The sequence below is a fragment of the Nycticebus coucang genome, chromosome 11 (genome assembly GCF_027406575.1).
Source record: "Nycticebus coucang isolate mNycCou1 chromosome 11, mNycCou1.pri, whole genome shotgun sequence".
Classification (NCBI taxonomy): domain Eukaryota; kingdom Metazoa; phylum Chordata; class Mammalia; order Primates; family Lorisidae; genus Nycticebus; species Nycticebus coucang.
Window position 1 is genome coordinate 102,818,734 of NC_069790.1, and position 15,071 is coordinate 102,833,804.

At 45.0% G+C, this 15,071-nt stretch overlaps 1 pseudogene; it reads right to left on the reverse strand.

The window, feature by feature from the left end:
• Nucleotides 1-8,636: 8,636 nt before the first annotated feature.
• LOC128598381 (HMG domain-containing protein 4-like) lies at nt 8,637-10,579 on the reverse strand (annotated as a pseudogene).
• Nucleotides 10,580-15,071: the final 4,492 nt, after the last annotated feature.

A 15,071-nucleotide genomic window follows, 5' to 3' on the forward strand; every position in this document is an offset into this window, starting at 1 on the left:
GGCAACACCATCTATCAGATTGAAAAAGTTCACTGCTGGGCGGCGCCTGTGGCTCAGTTGGTAAGGCGCCGGCCCCATATACCAAGGGTGACGGGTTCAAACCCGGCCCCGGCCAAACTGCAACCAAAAAATAGCCGGGCGTTGTGGCGGGCGCCTGTAGTGCCAGCTGCTCGGGAGGCTGAGGCAAGAGAATCGCGTAAGCCCAGGAGTTGGAGGTTGCTGTGAGCTGTGTGATGCCACGGCACTCTATCGAGGGCCATAAAATGAGACTCTGTCTCTACAAAAAAAAAAAAAAAAGAAAAAGTTCACTGCTATTCCTAGTCTGCTAAGATGTTTTCAATAATCACAAATGAGTACTGAGTTTTGTCAAAGGCTTTTTATGAATCTGTTGAGATGATTCAGTCTGTTAATGTGGTGAACCACATTGACTAACTATGGATTGTTTAACTATCCTTGCATTTCTTGGATAAACCCACTTGGTTATGATGAATTATCCTTTTGATAATTTTGGATCTTCCATGTCAGAGTTTTGTTAGAGATCTTTGAGGCTATATTCATGAAAGTTATTTGTTTATATAAATTTCCTTTTCTCGTAATGATTTTTTCTGGTTTGGTTATGGAGGTAATGCTTATAAAATAGGTTGGAAAGTGTTCCCTCCTCTTGTATATTCTGGAAGATTTTGTATAGAATTTATATTATTTCTTCTTTGATGTTTAGCGAAATTCACCTGTGAAGCCATCTGGGTTTGGAGTTTTCTTTGTTGGAAGGGTTTTACCCACAGATTCACTTAAAAAAATAGACATAATTAGCTTATTCATTTGAAACCTTTTTCATTTTCTTTTCTTTCTTTCTCTCTTTTTTTTTTTTTAGAGACAGAGTCTCACTTTATCACCTTTGGTAGAGTGTCATAGCGTCACAGCTCACAGCAACCTCCAGCTCCTGGGCTTAGGCGATTCTCTTGCCTCAGCCTCCTGAGTAGCTGGGACTACAGGCGCCCGCCACAACGCCCGGCCATTTTTTTGTTGCAGTTTGGCTGGGGCTGGGTTTGAACCCACCACCCTTGGTATATGGGGCTGGCACCCTACTCACTGAGCCACAGGCGCCACCCACCTTTTTCATTTTCTAATATACACATTTAGAGCCCTATACACACTGCCTCAACTGTTTCCCACACATTTGATATGTTGTATTTTCATTTTCTTTTCTTTCTTTCTTTTTTTTTTTTTTTTTTGTTGCGGTTTGGCCGGGGCTGGGCTTGAACCTGCCACCCTCGGTATATGGGGCCGGCGCCCTGCTCACTGAGCCACAGGTGCCGCCCTTCTTTTCTTTTTTTTTTTTTGGCAGTCTTTGGCTGGGGCCAGGTTTGTACCTGCCACCTCTGGTATATGGGGCTGGCGCTGTACTCCTTGAGCCACAGGTGCCGCCTTCTTCTTTTTTTTTTTTTCAAGACAGAGTTTCACTTTCTTGCCCTTGGTAGAGTGCCATGGCGTCGCAGCTCACAGCAACCTCCAGCTCTTGATTCTCTTGCCTCAGCCTCCCGAGTAGCTGGGACTACAGGCACCGCCACCACGCCTGGCTGTTTTTTGTTGCAGTTTGGCTGGGGCCGGGTTCGAACCTGCCACCTGCGGTATATGGGGCCAGCGCCCTACTCACTGAGCCACAGGCACGGCGCTGTATTTTCATTTTCATTCAATTCTAAATATTTTCCAATTTTTCTTTGTGATTTCCTTTTTTGATCCATGGATGTTTTAGAAGTATTTGTTTAACTTCCAAATACTGTGGGAAATTTTCAAATATTGCTCTGTTATCTATTTCTAGCTTTATTTATGTGTGTGGTCCAAGAACATAGTTTGTATAATTTCCAATTTCTCTCTTAAGAATTCCCCTCCTCAGGCGGCATCTGTGGCTCATTGAGCAGGGCACTGGCCCCATATACTGAGGGTGGCAGGTTCAAATCTGGCCCTGGCCAAACTGCAACAAAAAATAGCTGGGCGTTGTGGTGGGCGCCTGTAGTCCCAGCTACTCGGGAGGCTGAGGCAAGAGAATCGCCTTAGCCCAGGAGTTGGAGGTTGCTGTGAGCTATGATGCCACGGAACTCTACCGAGGGTGACAAAGTGAGATTCCGTCTCTAAAAAAAAAAGGAATTCCCCTCCTCTAGTCCTATACCGCAAGGGAGGCTCTAAGGAGTTTTACTTTGTTCCCAAGATTTTTTGTACACTTAGTGAAGGGAGATTTGCAGAGAAGAACCTGCAGGGGGTGAATCCTCTTTAAGCTGAATCTTCCTTGTGTCTGCAGTTCCCAGGGTTTCTATTTCTCCGGCTAGTTCATACTTGACCTTTAGCAATTAATTAAACGTGATAGTGAATTTTTCTTCTCAGCTTAAATGGCTTCTGCAGGTGTCTGCACCAGTGGTCATTTCCACTTCTTCTTGGAGGTGCCTGACTTTCCCTAGTAACCTCAACTCTCTAGTGGGTGTGAGTGTGTGATTGTTCTTTCTAACTTCCTAATCTTTGAGAAGACTGAACTCCTTCCATTTCTTTTTCTATAAACTGTTCTTATCTCTAGACCATTCTTGCACAGGGCTATTCTCTTCTAATTTGCCTTTTCTACTTTATGAATTCTCTTTTCAGGTTGCCTAGTCTGTGGTTAAATCTATCAGCTGTGTTCTTAATTCTAATTCACATTTAATTCTGGAATTTCAACTTTGATCTTTTTCAAATATGTTTGGCCGTTTGGCAAATAGTTTTCTGTTTGTCTACAAAATTTTTTTTTTTTTTTTTGAGACAGAACCTCAAGCTGTCACGCTGGGTAGAGTGCTGTGACGTCCAGCTCACAGCAACCTCTAACTCCTGGACTTAAGTGATTCTCTTGCCTCAGCTTCCCAAGTAGCTGGGACCACAGGCGCCCGCCACAGCAACCGGTTAGGTTTTGGTTGTAGTTGTCATTGTTGTTTGGCAGGCCTGGGCTGGATTCAAACCTGCCAGCCCTGGTGTACGTGGCTGGCACCTTAGCCACTTGAGCTACAGGCGATGAGCCCAGATTCTTTTTTTAAAAAGCATGTCTGCAAGTTATGAAGTTTTTTTTTTCCTGGCCAGGGCCAGGTTTGAACCCCCCACCTCTGGTATATGGGGCTGTTGCCTTACTCCTTGAGCCACAGGTGCCACCCAAGCTACAAAGTTTTTATGGATAATTATTTGTGGTATTTCTTTGAGGCCTAGGATACAGTTTCATTTTTCCAAAGAGGATTTTTGTTTACTTCCTAAGGACTCTATGCTTAAGGATGCTGGAGATAGTACCATCCCTCTTTAAGATGAATCTTTTGCTTGAGGTTTTTTTGGACCATTTAAATGGGCTGAAAAACCTGACTTGTGGGTATAAATTTTTGGTAACAAAGTGGTTTTTGGTGTCTCAGTTCCAGCTCTCCTTTGAACTAAGGTTCTCTGTGAGTGTGAGGTTGTGGTAGGACTATTTGTATTTAATAAGCAGTAGAACCTCCATAGTTGACCACCTCCTATATTGACCACCTCCTCAAGTTGACCTAACTTTTATAGCCCAGACATACACCACACATGTACGTCTTAGTATAGTAGGTCTAGTTCCTTATCTAGGAACCACTTCTGTATGTTGACCACTTGGTTACAGTCCTTTGGGTGGTCAACCCACAGAGTTCTACTGTATATCTTCATGGTATGGTCTTTTGGGTTCCCGACCTTATGACAAGAAGTTCAATGTTAGATTCTTCACACTGAGCAGGCTTTGGGCTTTGTCTTTTATTGCCTAAGTCTTGTGAGGCTGATTAAACTAATGGTTGAAGTTCTTTTGCTTTGGCAAATGCCCTCAGGGCTAAGGCAACGTCAGGATTCTTAACTTCCTTCATCACATGGATTCTCTAGTTGTCAGCTCTTGGAGATTTATAGAAAGAAAATTCAAAAAAACTTTAAAAAAAATTTTAGGTTAATGTGAGGATACAAACAACTAGGCTACAATGTTTGCATCTGTTAGGTAGGATTCCTCTTGTAGTAGTGTCCGACACCCAAGAAGTGTCCATATACCCTCACGTTGTGCCCATTAAGTGGGAGCACACCAGTCCCTCTCCCTCTGTCCCCTCTCCCCTCCCCCAAGCCTGAATTAAATTGTGTTTTTCTCTTCAGTGGGTGTGTATTAGATCGTCTACTGGCTTTATATTAGTATTAAGTATATCAGATACTTGCTTTTCCATTCTTTGATACTTTACCAAGAAGAATGTGTTTCACCTCCATCCAGATTAATACAAAAGATGTAAAGTCTCCATCTTTTTTATGGCTGAATAGTATTCCATGATATACATATACCACGGTTTGTTAGTTCATTTCTGGCTTGGTGGGCATTTAGGCTGTTTCCACACATCTTAACAATTGTAAATTGAGCTGTGATAAACATTCTAGTGCAAGTGTCCTTATGATAAAATGATTTTTTTTTCTTATGTGTAGATGCCTAGTAATGGGAGTAAGAGATCAAATGGGAGATCTAATTTGAATTTTTTGAGGATTCTCCATACTTCTTTCCAAACAGGCTGTATTAGTTTGCAGTCTCATTTTTAATATTTTTCTTTTTAGAAGGAAAATCTACCCAGCTATCTTACAAGCTCTTACACTAGAAACAGTGAATTTCATTGACATTTAAAATGTAATAACAGTATTATTAATATTTCTTTGTATAAATTCTACATCATTCTTTTTTCAATTTTTTTTTAGAAAGGGTCTTGGTCTGTCTTTTAGGCTAGAGTTCAGGGACATCATTATAGCTCACTCCAGCCTCAAGCTCTTGGTTTAAAGCAATCTACCTGCCTCAGCCTTCTGAGTAGCTGGGACTACAGGTATGTGCCATCACACCTGGCTAATTTTTCTATTTGTTGGAGAGATGGGGTCTTATTCTTGCTCAGGCTGGTTTGGGACTCTGGCCTCAAGCAGTCCTCCTGATGTGGTACAATTATAGGTGTGACCCACTGCACCTGGGCATTCTCTTTTTAAACAATTTGTTCCTTTCTTTTCTTTGACCATTTCTTTTATACAAATAAATTTGAATTTTTGGTTGTATAGTCTATATTGAATAATTCTATTAATTAGAAATCCTGAGGATCAGATTCTGTTGTTTTTTCTGATGACTCCTCTTACTCTGTCTTATTTCCTCATTTTTAAAAAATATAATTTGGGCTACACTGACTTATTTAGTGGAGCTATATAAGTGGTAGTCTGTGCAATGTACATAAGAGTGTATCCTTCTAGAGATGGTTTACATTTGTTTCTGTCTGGTGCTCCAGGCATTACTACTATAAGGGACCACTTTTATTGTTTTTTTTGTTTGTTTTTTGGCTGGGGCTAGGTTTGAACCTGCCACCTCCGGCATATGGGACTGGCGCCCTACTCCTTGAGCCACAGGCACCACCCTGAGGGACCACTTTTAAGTGACTTTCTTTTTTTTTTTTTTTTTGTAGAGACAGAGTTTCACTGTACCGCCCTCGGGTAGAGTGCCGTGGCGTCACATGGCTCACAGCAACCTCTAACTCTTGGGCTTACGCGATTCTCTTGCCTCAGCCTCCCGAGCAGCTGGGACTACAGGCGCCCGCCACAACGCCCGGCTATTTTTTTGTTGTTGTTGTTGCAGTTTGGCCGGGGCCGGGTTTGAACCCGCCACCCTCGGCATATGGGGCCGGCGCCCTACTCACTGAGCCACAGGCGCCGCCCTTAAGTGACTTTCTTAATTGAGAGGTTTAAATACATGTAGATGGTGCATGGCAGGTCTATGTTTATCAATTCTTAAGATGTTTTGGCTACCCAAATCCCAAACCTGGCTACATGGGCTTCTGTGCCACCTCCCTTTGAGCGTAGATAAACTTTTTTCTTGAATCTTCTTGCATGATAATCATAAATCTCCAAGGTTGGTGATATTCCAGGTCTGACTCCCCATTTCATCAAATATTAAGGCTTTATCTCTGGTCCCTACATGACTCTTCAAACTCAAGCTTCTTTGTTGTTTAAAAAAAATTGAGAGCAGCCAATGTTCTGAGGACAATCATAACATCAGCACCACTCAGCACCCTAATTTACAGCTCCTTTTTCTTTGCCTCTAGGAATTTTTTTTGCTTTCTTATGAGATCAGCCAGGCATTTAAAGGATGTTTGTTGTGTTCTATCCGGCATCTCTAAGTATTTGGTAACAGGAGGCTTTTCAGCTGTCTTATCTGTCACATTGCTAGAAATTGAAGTCAATTCATTCATTTTTTAGGGAGAATTTATGTGGTGTCCAATATCTAATTTGAACAGTTAAAATTTTTTTTGACTACTTTCTAAAAATTGTTAATTTTTATTTTTTAGAGACAGGATCTCACTGTGTGGCCCAGACTGGAGTGTAGTGGCATGATCACAGCACAGATGCAGTCTCAAGCTCCTGGGCTCAGGCAAATCCTCCTGTCTCAGCCTCTCGAGTAGCTGGGACTACAGGTGCATACCACCACGCCTGGCTAATTTTTGTAATTTTTTTGTAGAGGTTGTGTCTCACTATGTGTACCAGATTGCTCTGGAATTCCTGACCTCCTCCTGCCTTAGCCTCCCAAAGTTCTGGGATTACAAGTGTGAACCACTGTGTCTGGCCTGACCTATTTTTTTTTTTTTGATCAAACCACTAGAATTTATTTAAAAAACAAAATAAAACAATGATATAAAAATTGCAAGAAGGTCTGAATCCAAAGTATTTCCGCTAATAGTATCAAATACCACAAGGTACAGATTATCATACAAATGTGTACAAATTTTACATACAAATACAATGGGGCTGAGTTTCAAAGGAAAACAAACAAAAAGCAGGTCCTCTTCAGGATTTCATTAATGTATACAAATGACAATGGTGGGACTAACTTCTTTTGTGCTATTCATGCCTTCCAGACCCCTCTATCTACCCTGTGTCAAACAGGAAACTCTCACAGGTACAAATGAGGCACGGTATAAGGTTCTAAGATACAAAAATCAAGCTAAGATTTTGGCTTTTTTTGAGTTTTGGTTTCCAAACATTCCTGCTTCCTTCTCTCTGTGTTTCCCCAAGTACATCTCAAAACTACCCTTGAGCTGAGAAAGGGATTCGGCAGCCAGAACACAGGGAAGGAATTAAATAGGATGCACCATCCCCAAAGATTTCCTTTGATGCTGCAATGCTCTGTTTAGGCCAGCAGTAGAAAACACAGTCACCTCAGAGCTCAGTTCATACCAAATTTAAAATCAAACCTGACGTGCTCAGCTGCCTTCTTTCCAACTTGGAATCAAAAGTCAAGTTCTTTGGGAATACGTGCAGCTGGGGATGGTAACATTCTCTTTATTTTACTTTCCTTGACATTATTGAAGGCTATGACGTTCTAAAGAATTAGAATCCTAAGATAATGATTCCTTTTTGAGGTACAATACCGTGATATGCACTAATAGATGATTTGGACTTTACGGAACAGACCAGAGGAAGGGAGAAATGACAAATCTGTATCTTCCACGTGCGGTTGCTGGTGGAGGCTTTTGCTATTAAATTATATATACAGAAATTTGCAGCATAAATTAAAATCTAAGAGATTTAAAGAGTTAAATACATATAATTGAAATACACATTCATACACACATACATAAACCTACATGAGAATTGAGTACTATTTTTTGCAATTTACTTGTATGTGGAATGCTGAACATGGTCTATCTGCTCACCAGGGGAACCCAGAAGCTGATCCCAAGAATCATGCAGGGTGAAGTTTATCCACAACCACCAAGCAACTAAGCAGCAGCTTGTGGGACTTGGTATCTTAATGCTGCCAGTGAAAGGTACCAGCTCTTGGTGTTGCAGACCAAATATTCTGGGTCAGCTCAGAACTTATGTAGGTTCAATTGGTGGTGCTGACAGCTTTACCCAAACCATTTCAAGGTGTTTTTGCTGTCAGCACTCACATAACTTGTTGGCCTCTAATGAGGCTACCAATGATTACAATAAAATTTGAGACATGGACACCTGTATAGTAGGAATTCGAATAAACTCCCTACTCAGTTCATCTAAACCATCTCAATAACTATCACGGGAATGACTTTATCACCTCCCACCTAGGTCACTTCAAATTGAAAGGCTTTGTATTTTCAATCAACTGGCATCTTCCTATAATCTCTCTCATTACATTTCAGACTGTAAGACAGGTAAGGCAAATGGTCAGTGACAGGTCTGGAGGTCCAGCTGAGTGTGGAAAAATAATCAAATTTTAGTTGTCCATTAAGAGATGCACTTGGCACCCAGAGCAAGCCCCCCAGCCTCCAAGTTAAATTGATTTTTAAGGCAGATTTCTCCACCACAGGAAAAAAGAATCCCAGGCCCATATTCATGCTGAAGTTTTCTCTTAGCTAAATCTTTGCCATTTCATGAAATTATTAAAAGCAAAGTAGTTACAGTTCTATGTATATATATTATATATATATATATATTATGTATAGATAAAAAATTTATTTATTTTTATTTTTTATTTTTTTAGATAAAAAATTAAAAACCTACACCAAGAGGCCAGTGAAGGGGTTTGAAACAGTCATATATACACAAACCAGCAATGGTGCAGGATAAGGTTTCCGTCTTGGGATTCTTAGCCATCACAGTCCAGGCATGACGTAAGCAATGTTGTCTAGTGTGTTTGACAAGACCTGTTTGGGACAGCCATTCAGCTCAGGTAGTTGCGTAGTCAGACATGCCAAGGGGCCAAGTGCACAGATGATGGAGTCCAGAAGCACAAACTGCCAGACATAGCCACCGTGCCCTCGGTTTCCTGCAGGCAGTGTCCAATGAGGCTGAGGGACTCTCTCAACAGCTGAAGATGAGCAGCAGCATCAATAGGCTCTGTCTCGGGGGCTTTGGCTGGCGAGGCTGGCAACAGCATGGTGGTGGGTGGAGACTTCTTTTGGGGTGACGGTACTGCAGAAGAAGCTTTTAGTTTCATGGAACCCTCTGAACTGGATGCTTTTCTTTTCACAGTTGAAGCTTCTGCTTTATCCTGTTTGTGCTGTAGATACTGAGTTTTTTGCTTCCAAATCTTTTTTTTTTTTTTGAGACGGTGTCTCCCTCTGTCCCTGGGTGCCGTGGCATCGTAGCTCATAGCAACCTCAAACTCTTGGGTTTAGGCGATCCTCTTGCCTCAGCCACCCCAGTGCCTGGGACTACAGGTATGTGCCACTAGCCTGGCTAGTTTTTATTTATTTATTTATTTTTAGTAGAGACAGGGTGTCCCTCTTGCTGGTCTCTTAACTCCAAGCAATCTGCCCCTCCTGGCCTCCCAGAGTGCTAAAATTACAGGCTTGAGCCACCACACCCAGCCAATGGTAGCTGGGGGTTGGATCATTGAATTGACTTCCAACAGAGCCTTATGTTGATTTCTTAATAGAGGACTATAAACATTCCTCAAGGCTAATGGTCAATTCTCAGTACTGATTTTTATTTATTTGTTCAATTATTTATTTATTTGAGACAGAGTCTCACTCTGTTGCCCTGGGTAGAGTGCCATGGCATTATAGCTCACAGCAACCTCAAACTCTTGGGGCTTGGGCTATCCTCTTGCCTTAGCTTCACCAGTAGCTGGGACTACTGGCACCTGCTATGATGCCCAGGTAGTTTTTCCTAATTTTTTAGTAGAGGCAGGGTCTTGCTCTTGCTCAGCAATCCCCCCCTCCCCACCAGAGTGCTAGTGAAAGCACATATAGTGAAAATAAGATGCAGTCTGTCAGGCTGGACAGCCTGACCTATGTTTTTGAAGACTGAAAATAGTGAAGGCAAAGTGCTTGCCATATTTATCTTTATATTTCTCAGGCACAGATATAAAGTACCAACACTTGTTAAACATGAAGAAATAAGTTAATCTAGCACATATGAATTGCTATCCTCTCAAGGCTGTGCTCACTTCTAAACAACAATAAATAACATATTTCAGCCAATCTAGAAACATTCTCAAGCAGACATCAGAATAGAATGCTTTTGTTCGTCTGGTAAAGGTTTCTTCAGACCGTATGAATATTGAGGCTTTCCCCACATCTGAACTACTGCTGGCTTATAGTATAAAAATCAGTCAGGCTATTTCCTCCCATTTTGGTGACATCTATCCTGGGCCCAGTCCATAATTACTTGTAAGCTGCACATAAACATTTGATGTTTATGATTACATCAAACAGTGTTGATAAGGATGTCCAGGCCCTTCTCTCTGCACCAGCGTGCCCCTACCTACACACACATATGTGTGTACACACACAGATGTTAAAAGTGAACTTTCCCTGGGGATTACAGCTGAGTACAGCTATCTTTAGGAGGGCACTGCTGGGCACGAAAGGCCTTGGGAGACGGGCACTCTTTTTTTTTTTTTTATTGTTGGGGATTCATTGAGGGTACAATAAGCCAGGTTACACTGATTGCAATTGTTAGGTAAAGTCCCTCTTGCAATCATGTCTTGCCCCCATAAAGTGTGACACACACCAAGGGAGACGGGCACTCTTACAACTTGCTGTCCACCTGCAGCCCCCTCCTGTGGGGTTTCCAGGCCCACCAAGCTCATGGCTTCATCTCAGAGCTCCCAGTACCTGTGCCAGGGCTTACTGATGAATTTCCAGCCACTGGGGGAGTTAATCAGATATCTGAGAGGACACGGAATAAGTGGCCACCAAAGCCCCTGCCACCACCCCCTTTCTAGGATGTTGGTGATATGAAGATGTTCAGGCAGCTTCTGGAGGAGATTGTGTTGACCACACACTGTGCCTTCAGGCAAACAAAGAAGCAGCGAGTGGAGAGTGGGGTGTGTAAGGTGGGAGCACAATGATGTGGTGTGCTCTGTGGGTGGTGTGGACAGTGGGCAGGGGGAGGCCGCCACTAACTCCGAGGCCGATGGACTCCAGGGAGCTGCGGGTTGTTGTGTCTGTATATTTGTATTTGGGGCTTCAGGGTGGAGTTTAAACTGATGCAAATGGATGTGGCATGACTGTCGGACAGTAAGAGACCGCAGACCCTCTCCCACCTCCCAGTTTTTTAATCAGATAGTCAGGCAGGCTGAACACACGTCCTGCCTTGCACTGCAAACATTAGCTGTGACTGGGAAGAGGAGCCTGCCCGAATGCCAAGCTGTGCACCGCCTGCCAGGTTGTGCAGGGAGATGATGTTGACTGTGTAACCACAAATGCACACTATGTTTTCTCTTGTAGGGATTTGGCCCTAAAGCCCCGTGGAGAATCCCCAGTCCTAGTAAAGCACACTGGACCAAGCGCGGGTAGTAGGCCCCCAGCATCCAGACCTCCTGGCCCTGTCCCATTCCTGCAGGGCTGGGAGGGACAGAGGGAGGCCATTTATGATGATGTCACAATGATCTAGGTGGGAGAAGCTGGTGAGTTGGCTGACGTTCTCAGGGAATGGGGCCTGAGCAAAGGGTTGGGAAGCCCTGGAGGGCTCCGGAGGGCCTGGAGACCAGGAGGTGCAGGAAAAGGCTTAAAAGACAGGCATCAGGGCCTAGACCCCCACCGTCCAGGAGCGGAGGGTCAGAGTTTCAGATGTCCGTCCTTTGCCTCTTCCTGCATCACATCTTGCCCATCACCTTAGCCTGAGACAGACGCGAAGAGGAGAGTCTTGGGTTCCCTTCAGGGAAGGAGTACATTGGGAACAAGGAGATAGGAGCAATTCCTTAAGGAGAGGGGTCAGGCCACGCTCTCCTCTCCCTGCAGCTCTCCTGTTCACTGAGAATCACCTGACTCCGTGTCCCTGATGGGCTATGCTTTCCCCCAGAACATCCTCTCTTTCTGCCTTTGGCTGTCTTTTGCTTACTGTTACTTGGACTTCTGCTGGGCACAGAGCTGGCTGCTCTAACAGTCACCTTTCTCTAGGGCTGATTCAACCTGTTCGGATGGCTTTGGGGTTAGGTCCTGGACCCTCCCACTTCACCTGGCTATCTGCAAGTGACTGCCCATGGCTGGGGAATTCCTGAGATGTGACACCTACCTCGTGGGAGTCCTCTGACTGCCGAGTGGAGGGGTGACTGCAGGGTTGGGAGGGACATAGACCATTTATGGGGTATCACAGTGATGTAGGTGGGAGAAGCTGGTGAGTTGGTGAGAACTGTAGCGGTGGAGTAGAAACCGGTGGCTGGGTCCTGAGTACATTCTGTAGGTAGAGCCAATAGGATTTCTCAACAAATTAGATACAAGGTATGATCACAGGGTCATAGGATGATGTTACGGTCTTAGGCCTGACAACTGAAAGGATTATGTTGCCATTTTCTGAGATGGGGAGTTTGTTTTGGGAGCAGATTTGTGAAGATTTGAATATGTTAATTTTAAGCATATGTGTGTGTGTGCATGCAGTCCCCAAGAGGAGATGCTAAACAGACCTGGGGTCTGAGTCTGGATTCAGAGTCTGGGTTCGCCCCGGCTGAGGATGTATGTACAGCAGTCATCAGTGGGTACAGGTAGAGCAGTGGTTCTCAACCTTCCTAATGCTGTGACCCTTTAACACAGTTCCTCATGTTGTGGTGACCCCCAACCATAAAATTATTTTTGTTGCTACTTCATAACTGCAATTTTGCTACTGTTATGAATTGTAATGTAAATATCTGATGTGCAGGATGGTCTTAGGTGACCCCTGTGAAAGGGTCGTTCAACCCGCAAAGGGGTCACGACCCACAGGGTGAGAACCGCTAAGGTGGAGGGAGGAATGAGCCCTGGGACACTCTAACTTCAAGAGGTTGGGGAGGTAAGATTTTGCCCATTTATGTCTTTGTTTTTTTCCTGTCCCCCACGAGAATGCAAGCTCAGTGAGGGCAGTGACCTTGTCTTTGCCCGTCTGGTGGCTGAGTTTAGCTATTCAATACAATTTGTAGAATGAATGTATACAAAGATACACACCATGCACACGGTCTCTGCTGCTGGAGGGTGCCTTGGTGAGCTGGTCTGCCTGGGTACCCTGACCCAAGTCAATCAGCCCAGTGGTCACAAATTGGTGTGGTTGATAAGAGAGAATTGTACCTTGAAGCTGTTTCTTGGCAGCCAGATGAGGGAGGGACTGCCGAGAAGAGCCAGGATCCCTGCAGGACAACTGCAGAGGCCACAGCTTTTGAAGGTGGCAGCTTACATGTTCCCGTGATGTGCCTCTGGGGGAAGGGGACTGTGCCATTCAGAGACAGCTTCTTGGGGAGTTCACCTTCCTGCTGTGATGCTCTGTGTGTGTGTTGATGGCACAGGAAGTGCTGTAATCCTGTTATCCCTGTGCTTTCCAGCCCAGGAGTCTAAAATCCAATTCTGCAGAAATGTCCCCACACATAGCAGGTGCAGATGTCAGAGGAAGTGCCAGAGGGCTGGAGCGTCTTTGCCAGCTCCCCCTAGAGCCCTGCTCACATGACTGCATCCCTGATGATGAGCTCAGGAAGGGCTCAGCTTGGCTTCCAGCCTCCCTCTTTGCTCCCCCTTCCCCATTCCTGCTTTCCTTTCTCCAGGGCCAATTGCCAGTGTCTCTCATCAGGCCCGGGTATGCCTGCTCTTCTGCACATTCCCCTTTAATCTGGTATCCTCCCTAGCCCCCCAAATAGCAGAGCCCCTTCCTAGCAGAGGGTCAGCTTGTCAAGTGGAATTTCTTACAATCGATGTTTTGCATTCTTGACCTTTCTGGTTTCTCCCCATTCTTGGCAAAGTCTTCCTTTCTTGGTATTATTTTCATTTGCAATTTCTAGGTACAGAGAGCTGGGTGTGGCTCTCAGGGTACTGACCAGTTGACCCTGTGTCTACTCACCCACTTTCTGTCTCCAAAGGTCTGTCTGGAGCTATTCCTCCCCCTGGGTCTGTTTGCTCCTCAGGCTCGGAGGACTATTGACAACCGTGCCTTTAGACTGGTTGTTTCAGATGCAACAAGAACCAGCAAGCTGGGGATTGTGGCATGCGGACTCTTAGGGATAATAAAGTAATTAAGGTCTGGGTACTGATGGGGACAATACATGAAATTTTAAATAGAAAATTAAAATCACCCACAATTTTATGACCAAAAGATAGTCATGATAAACATGTGTGTGTGTCTCCTTCCAGAGTTTTCCATGTATATCCACGAAGTGTGGCTAGATCCTCCTGCTCTAACCACTTTCACCCAGTCTGCTTCTGGGTGGGCGTTGCAGGTGTATAAGAGAGATGCACAAAAGGAGCCTCAGCTCTGTGGGCGTTGGTGCCTCGACCCAAAGCCAGCCTGGTCCTAGACCAGACTGATCTGGCTTCCCCTGCTGCACTGAGAAATAGGCATTTAGCTATAAGCAGCTAGAACTGCCTGGGTCCCCCCTGCAGGGAGCAGCGGCAGCTAACCACCTGCTTCTCTGTCTCCCGGAGGCCTCGCCCTTCTTTTGATCTGTTTTCCCATTTGGGATCCAGGGCACTTTTCTGCTCTTCTCTCTCACAGAAAGGGGCCAGAGGCTGCTGCCTCTCCCGTTACCGGGGAAAGCGAGCATCCCTTAGCAGCCACTTCCCATCAATTGCTGGAGAGCAGCTGCCAGACCCAGCAGAGTCACAGGAGGGCACAGGTGGGCAAGGGCTTCTCTCTACAATGTCAGGGCCTCTTCCCCAGCACGACGGGAGCATCTGAAGGTGTCAGAAAGGAGACTGCTTTGTCCTTTCTGCCCCACCACTTGGCCCCACCTTGCTTCCTAGTGCGGGATGTAACCCTACCCCTGAGTGAGGTGGTCATGTCGTATCTGTTCACGGCTTCTCCCTTGGCGCCAGCTGACTCATGTGGGAAGTCTACACTCTCTCTTAGGATCCTATTGACCGTGCACACCCCCTTGGTTCTCCCTCCGTCTAGAAGCCTTCTCCTCAATCCCCCTGAGCCTCTGCTCCAATTCTTTTATCACACGTAGTCCCCATGGGTACCATGGGCCAGATGGCCAGATGGCCAGGGCCCCGCTCTGGGTTTGTGCTTTGGAAGGTCGCTTTCTGCCCCCCATTGCACTGTTCCTCCACCTCAGGCACGGCATATTTCTAGGCTATGTTCCATGTACCTGCAACACCAGAATTCCCAGTCTACAAAGATGCATG